This window comes from Rousettus aegyptiacus, unplaced genomic scaffold (genome assembly GCF_014176215.1).
Source record: "Rousettus aegyptiacus isolate mRouAeg1 unplaced genomic scaffold, mRouAeg1.p scaffold_m13_p_5, whole genome shotgun sequence".
Lineage (NCBI taxonomy): Eukaryota > Metazoa > Chordata > Mammalia > Chiroptera > Pteropodidae > Rousettus > Rousettus aegyptiacus.
In genome coordinates, this window is record NW_023416308.1 from 78,566,721 (window position 1) to 78,579,705 (window position 12,985).

The window sequence follows — 12,985 nt, forward strand, 5'->3', positions numbered from 1 at the left end:
TGAGTCTAGGGTTTGATGAATCTGGGAAGATAATCTTTGGACAGAAAATTATTCTTCTGTCAGAAGATATAATGGGCTTACTGTGCAGGCCAATTTATTTACTAATGTGCAATGTATGTGACATATCGTAGCAAATATATTGTCTGTTGTTTTGTATTTCTAAATTCACATAATTTTAACTCTATAGTTTTTATATTAAACTTGGTACAATTTTGTCATGTTTGGTCCTTTTTTAAATGTCATGCTCTTATTTTTACTACTATTGTGCTTAATCACACTTTTTTTTCTTATCTCTATCATCCCCTTTTCTACTTTTTTAAATTAAATTTATTGGGCTGACATTGGTTAATAAATTATATAGGTTTCAAACATACAATTCAATAATACGTCATATGCATATTACATCGTGTGTTACCACCCAAAGTCAAATCTCCTTCCATCACCATATGTTTTCTAGGTTTTGTTGGTGTTATTTTAAATTTTTAAATTTAATGGTTCTGTATTTATTTTATTTTCATCATTAATATAATACAATCAATATAGCCTATGAATTTACTACAAAGTTTAGAATTGGAATTGGGCCGTACAGATGGCATATGTTCTCATATTTCAGTTTTATAAAGGTATGTTGTCCTGAACTTGATTTACTCTTTAATTGAATTGTTCTAAAAAACAAATTTAATTGTACAATTATGTGCTTCGTATACCCTTCACATATCTAAACTTCCATTTTATTTGCTGAAGTAAAGGTATTATTCAAAATAAATCGAGCCACTTTCCAAATTCATTACCAAATAATTTTCTTTTCATGTTTTTTCTCTTATTTATTTTCAAATGAGAAAAATTTACCCTTGCTCAGTGGTTTTTACTCCAAAATTGAATATATTTTTATTTCTTCTCCTATGCTAATGGCATCCTCTAGGCTTTACAACTATAAACACTTTTAAGCTCTCTGATCTACATTTGAAAGAGGTGTTGAGGAGCACCTCCTTCAAATGATTTTTAAAAAGTAAAGTGTGCGGATGTGTCTACCTCGATAAATGTGAGCTGCTTTCTGTTCAGTTTTCTGTGATAAAGCGACATGGGCCCTCGGAATAGAGATCCAATTTGGGTGAAAGACTTAGTTTCTCTATTTACTTCCTGAGCACATAGAGGTGGCAAAGGGCGTCACAGCTTTTTAAACAGTGACACATAATTGTTCTCCTCTCTCCTTTTCAGATCCACAAATATTTCTGCAGGGCGTGGTGTGAGGGACAAGAGGCATCATATGAATCTGAATTCCAGTTCTGCCACTTATTGAATATGTGGCCGTTCCTGAGGAGAGGGCACTATCATACATCACAGGGTCTTGCTAGGAACGCAGGCTCCAGAAGGACAAGACTCTTGCCTTACTAACCACAAAGTCCCCAGTGCTAGAATAGCGCCTGGTGTGCAGCTGCCATTTATTAGGTTAGTAGCGAATGAAGGAAGGAAGGAAGGCAAGGAGGAGTTAAAGCACTTTGCAAGGTGCCATAGTAAGTGTTAGCTATAGGTAGAGGCCAGAGGTCACAGAGATGCGGCCCTGCCTCTGCGGGTAAGGATCCAGATCGGACAGCTAAGGCGTACCACACTGCCGAGTGAATGCAGACATCATTCCTCTGAGAAGATATGCAACTTCTATATATTTCCTAACAGAGATGGACTTTTCCGCTCAATCACCTCTTCACTTATATTAAAATAATAATGATAAAATGTGCAATTTTTTATTTTTCAGGCCTACTTCCGGTATTTTCAGCTGTTCATTTGTTTGCTTTGATTTGTATCTCTCTAAGGGTACAATGTGCCAATATTGTTGTTCTTGTATATCTGGTATGTAAAATGTCATCAGAGTTAATAGTGGGATTTGATGAGCAAACCAGAGCTTAGCTATATATTACTAGATTTTGCAACTTTTCCACTCTGCAGTCTAAATTTTCTAGATGAAAAGAATGAAGAAAAGAGGAGATGTTTGGAGGAGAAATGGGCTATTCATTAAAAGAGGATGATTATTTTCTGGTTTAAAAATAGTTACCTGCCACATAAAGTGGCTCTTAATTTTTGCATATTGTGAGGACACAGATGCAGAATGTGGTATGGTTTAGGACCTTTTGCTGTCACTCTTATAGCTCTTATACCTTGAAAAAAGAATCTGGCATATGTGCAATTAAAATTATTTACAAATGCATCTTGATTAATGACAGTCAAGTGAAATTTAGGAAAGAATCTTCTGTTCTCTTTATTCTATGTCATTGCCATTTTAACATATTTCACAAAGAGTTCTAGACAAATACATTTTAAATTAGGATAATACAATTAATGTTAGAGTATTATGATTGTGAACTTTATTTAACTCATAATTTGCTCTTTATTTTAAAGGTACAGAATGTGTCAGAAACAGGATTAGCATCTTATCTACGAATCCTCTGCCTTGTACAAGTGGAATAAGTATTCCGAATTGTTGAGACATAAACCTACGTATTCATATAAATTTACTGCATTAATCATATGGGAATTTAATCATTGGTTTGCACCAGTTCTCCCTTACTATAATGCTAATATCTAAAGTTAGGGATTGGGTCCTATTTATCATTTTACCCTTAGGGCACAAAATATTGTCAGGTATTTTATACAAATTTATAAATAAAAACATCATTAAATAAATGGACACATAAATATGAAAGAATCTCCACTATTCAATAGCTGAATGCAGCCAGTTTTCATCATGTTGTTGTCAAACAATACCAATTTTCAGCCCAATACCTTTCTTCTCCTTGGCATTCCAGAGATGGAAGCCATAGATGCTTGGCTATCAGTCCCTTTTTGCCTGTTTACCTGTGTGCTCTCCTGGGAAATTTATCTATTCTATTTATTATTAGAATAGATTCCAACCTGCATGAGCCCATGTACTTCTTCCTCTGTATGCTCTCTGTGGCTGACTTGATTATTTCCACTACTGCTATGCCCAAAATCCTCAGCATTTTTTGGTTCCATGACAGGGAGATCTATTTTGAAGGCTGCCTTATACAAGTATTTCTTATTCATTCACTCCGCAGCATGGCTTCATGGTTTATCTTGGCCATGGCTTTTGATAGGTATGTGGCAATCTGCAATCCTTTGAGACATTCTACTGTCCTGACACAGAGTCATCAAGAACTTGGGGATGGCTATTGTCTTCTATGGGGTTTTGCTTTTCAGTCCTCAATCCTTCATGCTTTGGTGGCTTTCCTACTGCAGAACGAATATCATCCCTCTGATAAAACTTGCTTGTTTAAAGACCAGGATCTACAGAATATACAGCTTAACTTCAGCCTTCCTTACTGGAGGTTTAGATTTCTTATTAATTCTATGTTCCTATGTCATCATCCTTTACACTGTCTTCCACCTTCCATTCAAAGCTGCTTGGCTCAAGACCTCAGGCACCTATGGATCTCATGTGTGTGTGATCTTAGTAGCCTATACTCCAGCCTTTTTCTCCTTTCTTACTCACAGGTTTGGGCACCATATTCATATCTTTGTGGCTAACATCTACCTTTGGTGAATCCAATTATGTATGGCATAAGAACCAAGAGGATAAGAGATTGATTCTTCCAAGTTTTGACTTCTCACAAATTTTAAAACAACTAACTCTTCACTTAACAAGTTTCTAAAACTTATGGGTAAAAAAAAAAAAGACATAACTCTCTTTTTAGATTACTGAATCTCTACATCTTCTATTTGTGATTTTTAAAGCATTAGTTAGCAGTGACTAGTTTTATTCTCAGAAAATATATTTACCTCATAATGCAACATCTCAACTATTATGTGATCTTATTTGTTGAGTTTGCTCTCACAGACTATCCTGGTCAGTCTTATCAGCTTTATCAGAGGTGTTGTTATTGACTCATTTTTTCTGACTTTCACTAAGCTGCAATACATATGGAGGTATTAATTAATGGGATTGTTTATATCTCTTGGATAATAAGACTGAAAGTATTTTCGACTATAACCATGGAAATTGAGATGTCTTCTGAATACAGATGAAGAAACTGTCATGATATACCTTCCAGATGCCTTCTTGCAATTTTTTGTGACATTAGTTTATGCTATCTAGGTAGAATCCTTTTAAAGTTTCTAAATAATATTTAGTCCCACAAACACTCCCCACAAGACTTATTGATAGCCTAAATCATCCTACCGTTTTTCCTTTTTGTTTCTTCAATGTGGTTCAAATTGATTTAATTGATATTCTTTGAGAATATCTGTAGCTCTCTCTCGCATTTGTTGATGATCTTACACACTCTAATCCCATTTACTCACAACCTATATTATAAAATAGACACATTCTGTTCTGGCATTTCTCCACAATTCATCTTTCTAGCCACCGTTGACTGTGATATTGCCCCTTTTCCTTTTTCTTTTTTTTAAGTTTAATGACTTGTATTTCTATGGAATATCACGGATGATTAGCCATTATGAGTATGCAATATAATTACAATGTTTTCTTTAAGATATACATGAGTCTTGATGATGACCCAAATGATTTTGTATTTAGATCATAGTTGCATATTTTGCCAATCTCTTCTACATCAAGTATGTCTCTCAATTTGTAGTTTTGTAGTTATTCAGTGACATGTCACATTTTCTCTTGATTTTTAAATTTAATTTTTCTGAATAAGTGGGTTATCAGGTATCAGGTACTGCATGACCCCTTTTTTCTGACTGCTATAAGATTTCGCACCTTCTCCTTTGAAAGGAAAGCCTTAACTGTGTGCTTGTATTTCTGATTATCTAAACTTATTATCCTCTATTTTAGATTGTCCTGGTTAAGATGGAATATATTTATGTATATATAATTCTAAAAGAAGCAACAGTGTCTAAGACAACTGGCTTTCAAGCCATACTGCTCAGTTTTGAATCCCAAAACAACAATGTGCCATTTGTGTTGATCTTTATCAAGTTATGTTATCTCTCTATCTCAGTTTCCTAAATGATAATTGGAGACATTGATAGTAAGTTTGACATTAAAAAAAAAAAATAACTTTGCCACTTAAAAAAAAAATACATGTGATTTAGTTCCCTTGGAGTTAATTTATTGTAACTTAAAAAGTTAATGCCTGGAATCAAGAAAAATTATCCAGCAGCAGTGTTTAAATTGAAATCCAGAGGACTGAATTTAAAATAATTTGACTATTTAGGTGTCTATTTTTATTACTTCTGATGGCAAATGATGAAAATTTGCCAGTGAACATAGGAAAGAGAAATATCCAAGAAAGAGGAAAAAAGTCTAGTTAAAAAAACTAGATTGGCATGTTTTCAGAACCATCTTCTAGTTATAGTTATTCTAAGTCTGCATAGGTCTCCTTATGATGAAAGGGGTGCCTTTGGCTCAAGGTCCAATTCTCATAGGTAAAGTTTTTGATGCGTGTGAATTTTAGTTAATATTGAAGAAGTATCTACAACTATTTCTAGACCAATGGCAACACATGTTCTGGAGCAGTCAGAAATCTAGGCTACCAATTGCACAATAGTTCATCCAGAAGCTTAATTAAAGAAGATTCAGTGAATGAATACTAGAATTCTTTTATGACCCAGTTATGGTAGAAAGTTCTGATAATGAAGTAACAAATAAAGTTGATATGAAGCATATAGGCCCTTTATTTCATATAATATATATGTAGTAGAGAGTGAGCATTTGAGAATTTGTGTAAAATAAATTATTCAACACAAAAATTAGGCAAATAATTTTACATTTTGAGAATGTGGTATAAAAATTGATGAGGTACTCTGAGAGAATAGAGGACAGGATCTATGTTAGATAGTGTGATCATATTATCCTTGAGCAGAGGTCTCAAATATAATGAAAATATTTTTCGAAAAGCTGGGGATAGAAAAATACATACAACAATAAGAGGAAGTAAAAAAACCTGGGGATAGAGAAAAGCTCAGGTTGCTTATGGACAGTTCGAAAATCAGTGTGCTGGGAACAAAATGGGCAAAGGAGAGTTGTAGCAGATGCATTTGGAGAAGGCTACACAAACCAAAAATATTATTCATAATTCTTAAGACCACAGAATTGCATGACCATGCTGAGGACTACTGAGGCAATGAAGAAAGACAATGAAATGAGACCATTATTAATCAATAATTTAAAGTAAAACCGGAAGGCTTTATTTTAAAGAGGATCCCCTTGGAAGACTTACCCTAAAGAGGACCTCCTTGGAAGAATATAATGGACTCTTGCCTACTATAATTAGAGAGCAGAGAACACATAGGAGTAGTGAAGCTCCAAGGACAGTGAAATTTCCCAACTTTGTAAAGCTTCTATATCAAGTTCAGGATCCTGTTTGGAAGAGAGTGGGACACAGAGACATAGAGTGGAGATATACGAGGTGGCACACCTGTAAAACTTGAAAACTCAGATTATCAAGCGAAAGAAAACAAAATGACAACAATATTGGGGGAATGAATTACAAGTCTGATGGAGAAAGTTTATTGATATGAGAGCAATCTCCTATGACATAAGCTTTAACTTCTTTGCAAGAACCTTGGGAGATGGTGCTAATATATGGTTAGTGTGGTTCTTGGAAGCTTGGGAAAATGGTGATCTATACTGAATGAAAAAAAAACTGCTGAAAATCCCATCTCACTTGATGCAGAAATTTACCTAAATTCCAAGAGAGCTGGGCATGATAAAATAAACAGATTGTAAAACACCAATAAACCACTAGCCAACTATGCTCCATGGAAGGTACAAGAAGGTATTTTATTTAATGAAGCAAGAAGAATTCATTGATGAGAGAGGTGCTAGCATCACTGAGAAGTCCAGTGGTGACTGGTCTCTATAGTCTATGATAAAGGTAGCATGTACTTTTACAAAACTGGGAAGTACAAGACACAGAAATAACAAAGGTAAAGTGACAGCACTTAATCATCTAAAACAAGATGGTAACACTTTTAGTAATGATATCAAGGTCATATGAGTGGCCAAGGGACGAGAGAGAGAGAGAGAGAGAGAGAGAGAGAGAGAGAGAGAGAGAGAGAGAGAGAGAGAGAGAGAGAATGGAGGGAGGAAACGAGGGAAAGAGGGAAGGAGGAGAGGGAGAATAAGGAAGACAAAGAGAGAGACAGAGACTGAGAGACACAGAGAGAGATGTGTAATGTAATATGGCATTCCTAGGGGCCAGATAAATGTTGGCTAAGAAAGTTATTTCTAAATCTATACAATCAAAACAAAACAAACAACAAAAAAAATAGGTCACGAGGAGACTGAGGGAAACTACCTCAATAGAAATATCACGACTTTTTGCTCAGTTTCCAGATCCAGAATCCACTGACTGAGAGGAAGAATATTGCAACAGAATTGCAAGTATATTTGGAAATAAATCTTCCAGTCCTCCTACACAGAAGTCATATTACGAAGGCATTTGGACTCATATTCTGAATTGACATAATACCAGAAACCCAAAGCATCATCATATCCATTTATCATAATGAGAGAAAATAGAGGAAAGGTTAAATAGAGGCCTACTTCAACTTCGATTTATAATGGATTAACAAAATGCAACACTTATCTGCTTCCCAAAAGTATAATTGGAAAGGATTTACATAGCAGTCAGCAGAAACTCCACATTCATTTCTTGGCCAGTGGGTAAGAGCTATTGTAGAACCATAACTGAAAACTTCATTGGAACCCTTGATAAAGCATGTGTTCCAAAATAAAGGATGAATGTTTGCATCTCACATTTCCTACCACAAAAATAAAGCGCAATTTGTGGTATACCTTTTCATGTACTAGAGAACATATTTTGCATTTGGGATTAATTATTCGAACTATTTATCAAGTGACAGGAAGGACTTTAAGCTTTGAGTTAGGTCCAAAGCAGCAAAGAGTTATGAAGCCAGTTTTGGCTGCAGTGTACACAGACCAGCGGTCTGGTTCATATAGCCTGGAAATCTCTATGGTATTAGAATATTAGCAATGGAACCATACCATGTGAAATTTATGGTTAACTCCAGTAAGAGAATCATATTCTAGACAGCAAGAATTCTAAAGCAAAGCCATACCTTACGCAGCAGAGATTTATACACCATTAAAACTAACGAAAACGGGGCCATGGTGGTGCCTGTGGCCAATCTGGGTTCCCAGTTAGCAGGTATCTTTCCAGTAGGTTCAACAAAGAAAACTCCTGTCAGAGGCTTCTTTCCTATCTTGGCTAACACAATTTTCTGAGGTGAGATGGGGAGCGAGCTTTTCCACTTCTAACCAATCGGGTATTGCCGAGACTTGGTCTGAGGGGTGGAGACGGGTGTTAAGGCCAGAGATTGGCTGGGAGAAGTGATCTTTTCCACCAATGAGGAGGTGCTACAGGGCAGAGGGGCAAGTCCGGCCACGGTAGTGCTTCTGGGAAATCATGAGCAGGAGGGGCGCGGGAAAGCCCTGATGAGTAAGTGCAAGTGCAGAAGCCTGGTGGCAGCAGTGGCATGGTGGCCTGGATCCAGCAGGCAAGTGAGGGTGGTGCCTACATACCGCAAAGCTAAGAATCAGGTCCCTTCTCTGCTAACCTTCTTGTACCCATCCAACCCGTGTGGCTCTGTCCCACCCCTTGTGAAGTATCCACAGTCCTTGAACCCAGTGCTGGATTATTCCTCCCAACTCCCGCCCCCCCACCCCCTTTTTAAAAAACTCTTGAGCTGCCCCTTTTCTGGCTGGTGCCCACTATCCTTCTTGAGCCCGGCCCTGTCTCTGGTATCACTTCTCTCACATTCGCCTTTCTCAGGCCTCGCACTGTTTTTTTCCTTTTCACCTCTGCTCCAGCCGTTACTCTTTCCCCAGAAATTCCTTTTTCTAAGAGCCTTTTCTCCTGTCAAGAGAGTTGAAATTGTCCCCTTCTTCCACCCTACATCACTGTCTATAATACGAGATAAAGGAAGGAGGAAGCACACGAAGGTTTGAGTTGATGAATGAATTTTGAATCTCCTTCCAGAAGTATACAGTAGATTTTTCCACAAAGTAGCCATTTGCTGAACTATTTTCCCCAGCTATGGCTCTTTATATTTCCATAGGCTATGGACTGTTTGTCCCCTTGCTTATCAGTTAAACTTCCTCTCAGCTAAATAACAATATTCCCATTGGGGTTAAATAAGGACACATAGTTATGCTTCCAGTATATTCCAAACACATTCTAGGGACTAAACATCTCTAAAACAGGTGATAGCAAAGAGAGTCAACAAAGATAAGAAGTGCGAGTTCCAAGACTGCTCTTAATGGGCCAACACACCCTCAACTGTGCCTCTGGGGGATCTAGTCCTCTGGACCCAGCCATAGGAGAGGTATTTGAGCCTACAGGAGTGCCATGCATGAGCACTGAGATCTCTAACTCTGTTCTTTCCCCTGTTGTTTTCAGCCTAACAAAGAAATATAAAGCAAGATTTACTGAAGGCAATATTCTCCAACCTGCAAAAAACATTGCTCTTACTATATCTAGTCTGGGTGGGAATTTCTTCCTAATAAATAGTTTTAGATAATATTAGTATTTACCAGGTTTCAGTGAGTTCTACTGCAAAAACTTAGGTATTTTTAAAAGATTCTTGGCAGAATCAGCAATATATTTATTATGTTATTTAGTGTGAATATCTTCTGTAATATGCTATACAAATATATGACTTTGAGTTTATTCCTCCCCTGAATAAGAGTCGCCAAGTAAGGAAAAAATACACACATTTAAGTCTCATAATAATTATTTCACTTGCCATTGAGTACTGTGTTACATTCGAGATGGATAAGTTATTAGAAGTTTGGCTTCCAATTAATGGTAAATTAGCATGATTTTTTTTTCCATTCTGATAATTTTTCCTTACTTGGTGACTCTGGACAATGATTAAAGATTTAAATAGCAGAGTAATTGTCCAACCATTTTTTTCAAAAATTTTTTATTTAATATAGTTGGTATACAATATTATATTGGTTATATCTGTTTCAGGTGTACAATATAGTGATTTGATATTTTTATACCTTACAATTTGATAACCCCACTAATTCCAATAATCATGTCACCATGTAAACTTATCTCAATATTATTGACTATATTCTTCTTTCCCTTTTCACTCATAATTTTTCTTTTGTATAAGAATAGCAAAATCTTGGGATACTCTGCATGACAATCAAGAGCATTTGAGGATAAGATATTTATACTTTTATATCTTATATTCCCTCTCTTCAGGAACATTTTAAATTTGCTACAAATTTTTTCTGCAAATCTTAATAAATGATTATTTTTTTCATTCATTTAGTAAATACTTCTTGTGAATCATTTCTGTATAAAGTGTAATACCATACTCAGGTGATTTCTGTCAACACAGATAACATTTACTGGGAATGCAAATATTCCAAATGTCTTATCTCTGACTTAACAGACCTACAATGCCAGCCTCCTCTTACCCTTTCAAGAATAATAGTCTAAGTTTCAGATTTTCTGAAACTCGTTCATTCTCCTAAGCAATTTTACCTAATTCTGAAAACTTGAATCATAAAAGTAGACTCATATGTGAATATCAAAGACGATGAAGCTCATTTTCTAAACAGAGGCAGCAACTTAATTCTCTTTTGATCTCTAGACCATAGCAGAGTTCAGAACATAAGGTAAATATTCAATAAGTATGTTTTTAGGAAAGACATAGATAACTATGTGGATTATATCTAACCATGAGAGAGTGAATTCGTTTTCATTGGTACTCTGTATAATCTGCCAAGTACAAAATTGTTGATTAAGCTACAACTATGTCTAAATATCCCTTGCCTTTGCTTTGATCCAGCAAAGATTTTAATTACATTCCTTATCTCTATTGTTACTTCTATTCCACCAGAAGAGACACAGCATCCTCATTCGGATCTCCTTAGTTTAGATAGTGAGATAGTGTAGATAATCAGGTTCAGCAGTGGAGGTGTGAGATAGTGCAGATAATAGAGCAACAAAGGGCTTAAAGGAAAAGCCTGTTTCCCAAATCTGTGGATCATGGACAGGCCAATGAGGGATGCGCAGAAGAGCATCATAGCACAGAGGTGGGAGACACAAGTGTTGAGGGCTTTGAGGCGCTCAGCCTTGGAGGCAATAGATAGCACTGTGTGGAGGATCAGACCATAAAAGAGGACAATGAGCACTGTATCCACATTCAACATAGAGAGCACTACAAAGAGGTCGTAGGCACTGTTGGGCACAGGCCAGCTTCATGACATCTGGATGCAGGCAGTAAGAGTGGGAAAATTCTTCTATAAGTAATATGTTAAGGGCTCTAATGAAAAGAGTAAATGTGAAAAAATAAATAATGGATATTATAAGCAAAGAGACAGAAACCCTGAGAAAGAAGCAAAACGATGTGTTAGGAATGAAAAAACACTACAAAAAAAAATGAAGAATGCCTTTGATGAGCTCATCAATAGACAATAAAGAATAAATCGACTTGAAAGTTAATCAATAGAAATTTCCCAAATTAAAGTGCAAAGAGGAAGAAAAAAGAGTTAAAAATACAGAATAGAACATTCGAGAACTATGGAACAATATGCAAGTGTATAATATATAAGTAATTTGATTATCAGAAGAGGAAAAGGAAAACAAACCAAAAGAAATATATGAAACAATAATGGATGAGAACTTTCCATAATTAATGACTGAAACCAAACCACAGATCCAGAAATCTGTTTCAACACCAGTCAAAGTATATTCAACTGAAGAAACCAAAGGCAAAGAAAATTTTGAAAGAATCCACTGTTGTGGAGGGAACACTTATCAATATAGGAACTAAGATAAGAATTACAGCAAAGTTCTCAGACATAATGTAAGCAAGAGGAAAGTAGAACGAAATATTTTACATATTTAAAGAAAAAAATCACTAACCTAGAATTTCATATGCAGTGAGAATATTCTTCATATCTTAAGGAGAAATGCAGGTGCAGCTTTTATCAAACCAAAAAGGAGAAAGAAAAAAAAAATCAATTCATGCACACATGCAAGCTAGCCAACCTTCCCACAATGAAATATTAAAAGAAGTCCTTCTGACAGTATCACAAAGGATATTAGGGGGAATCAGGAATACTTTTTTTTTTTTTTATCAGATGCCTGCATTACATGTGAGTAGTATAGAGATAGAGACGTTTGAAGGTAGACCGAGACTATTCAAAAGGTATGTTGTAAAGTAAAGGGTAACCGTAAAAAAACAAAAATATATAATTGCTACACTGAGGAGATAAAATGAAATTACACAAAATGCTTTATTAAAATTAGCAAAGGCATAAAAATAAGATGGAATACTTTAAAAATGGAAGTAAGAAGTGGGCTTGATTCTAATATATCTGAAACTACCTGAACATTTTATCTTAGCTAGAAGTTTTGCTCAAAAATGTAACCCACTCATTTAATCTATCTTATATTCAGAAAATACAAACCAAATACCTAATATATGGAAAGCACTACATTCAGGAAAGAGGATGCAAGGTTATCGAGAAAGAAAGAATACATTTCCTCATGGGGATTATATTTAGTGGGTATTTTCAAAAATACTTCTAATATCACTGAATTCTAAACATCACCCCATTTGCCAATAATTCTTTCTCCTAACCCCCAGGCAAAGCACTGTATTTATTTTTATACATTTGTACAGTTTCTAGTTATTCTTTAGAGTTTCTTTTGTTAGAATAACAGTTACCTTCTCAGGCCTTAAATGATAAGAGCCTTTCTCCTGAAATGGAGGCCATACTTTGGTTATATAACAAGGGTCTATAACAAGAGTATTTAACATGGTAGATATTGAATAAAACTTTAATGAAAAATTAATAACTAAGATTGTTGTTAGTTCTTCCCATAAGTGGGAACATCACGTGGAAGATGATACTGCCTCTGACATTCTTCTCATTATGGGGCTCCCTTTATGTTCACTGTCTCATTAAACAACTATGAGTAAAGCTTCTTCTGCCTTTTATCTCTCTATAGAAGAA

At 35.6% G+C, this 12,985-nt stretch overlaps 1 pseudogene; it reads left to right on the forward strand.

The window, feature by feature from the left end:
* The first annotated feature begins 2,740 nt into the window (after positions 1 to 2,740).
* On the forward strand, positions 2,741 to 3,600 carry LOC107506012 (annotated as a pseudogene).
* The last annotated feature ends 9,385 nt before the right edge of the window (positions 3,601 to 12,985 follow it).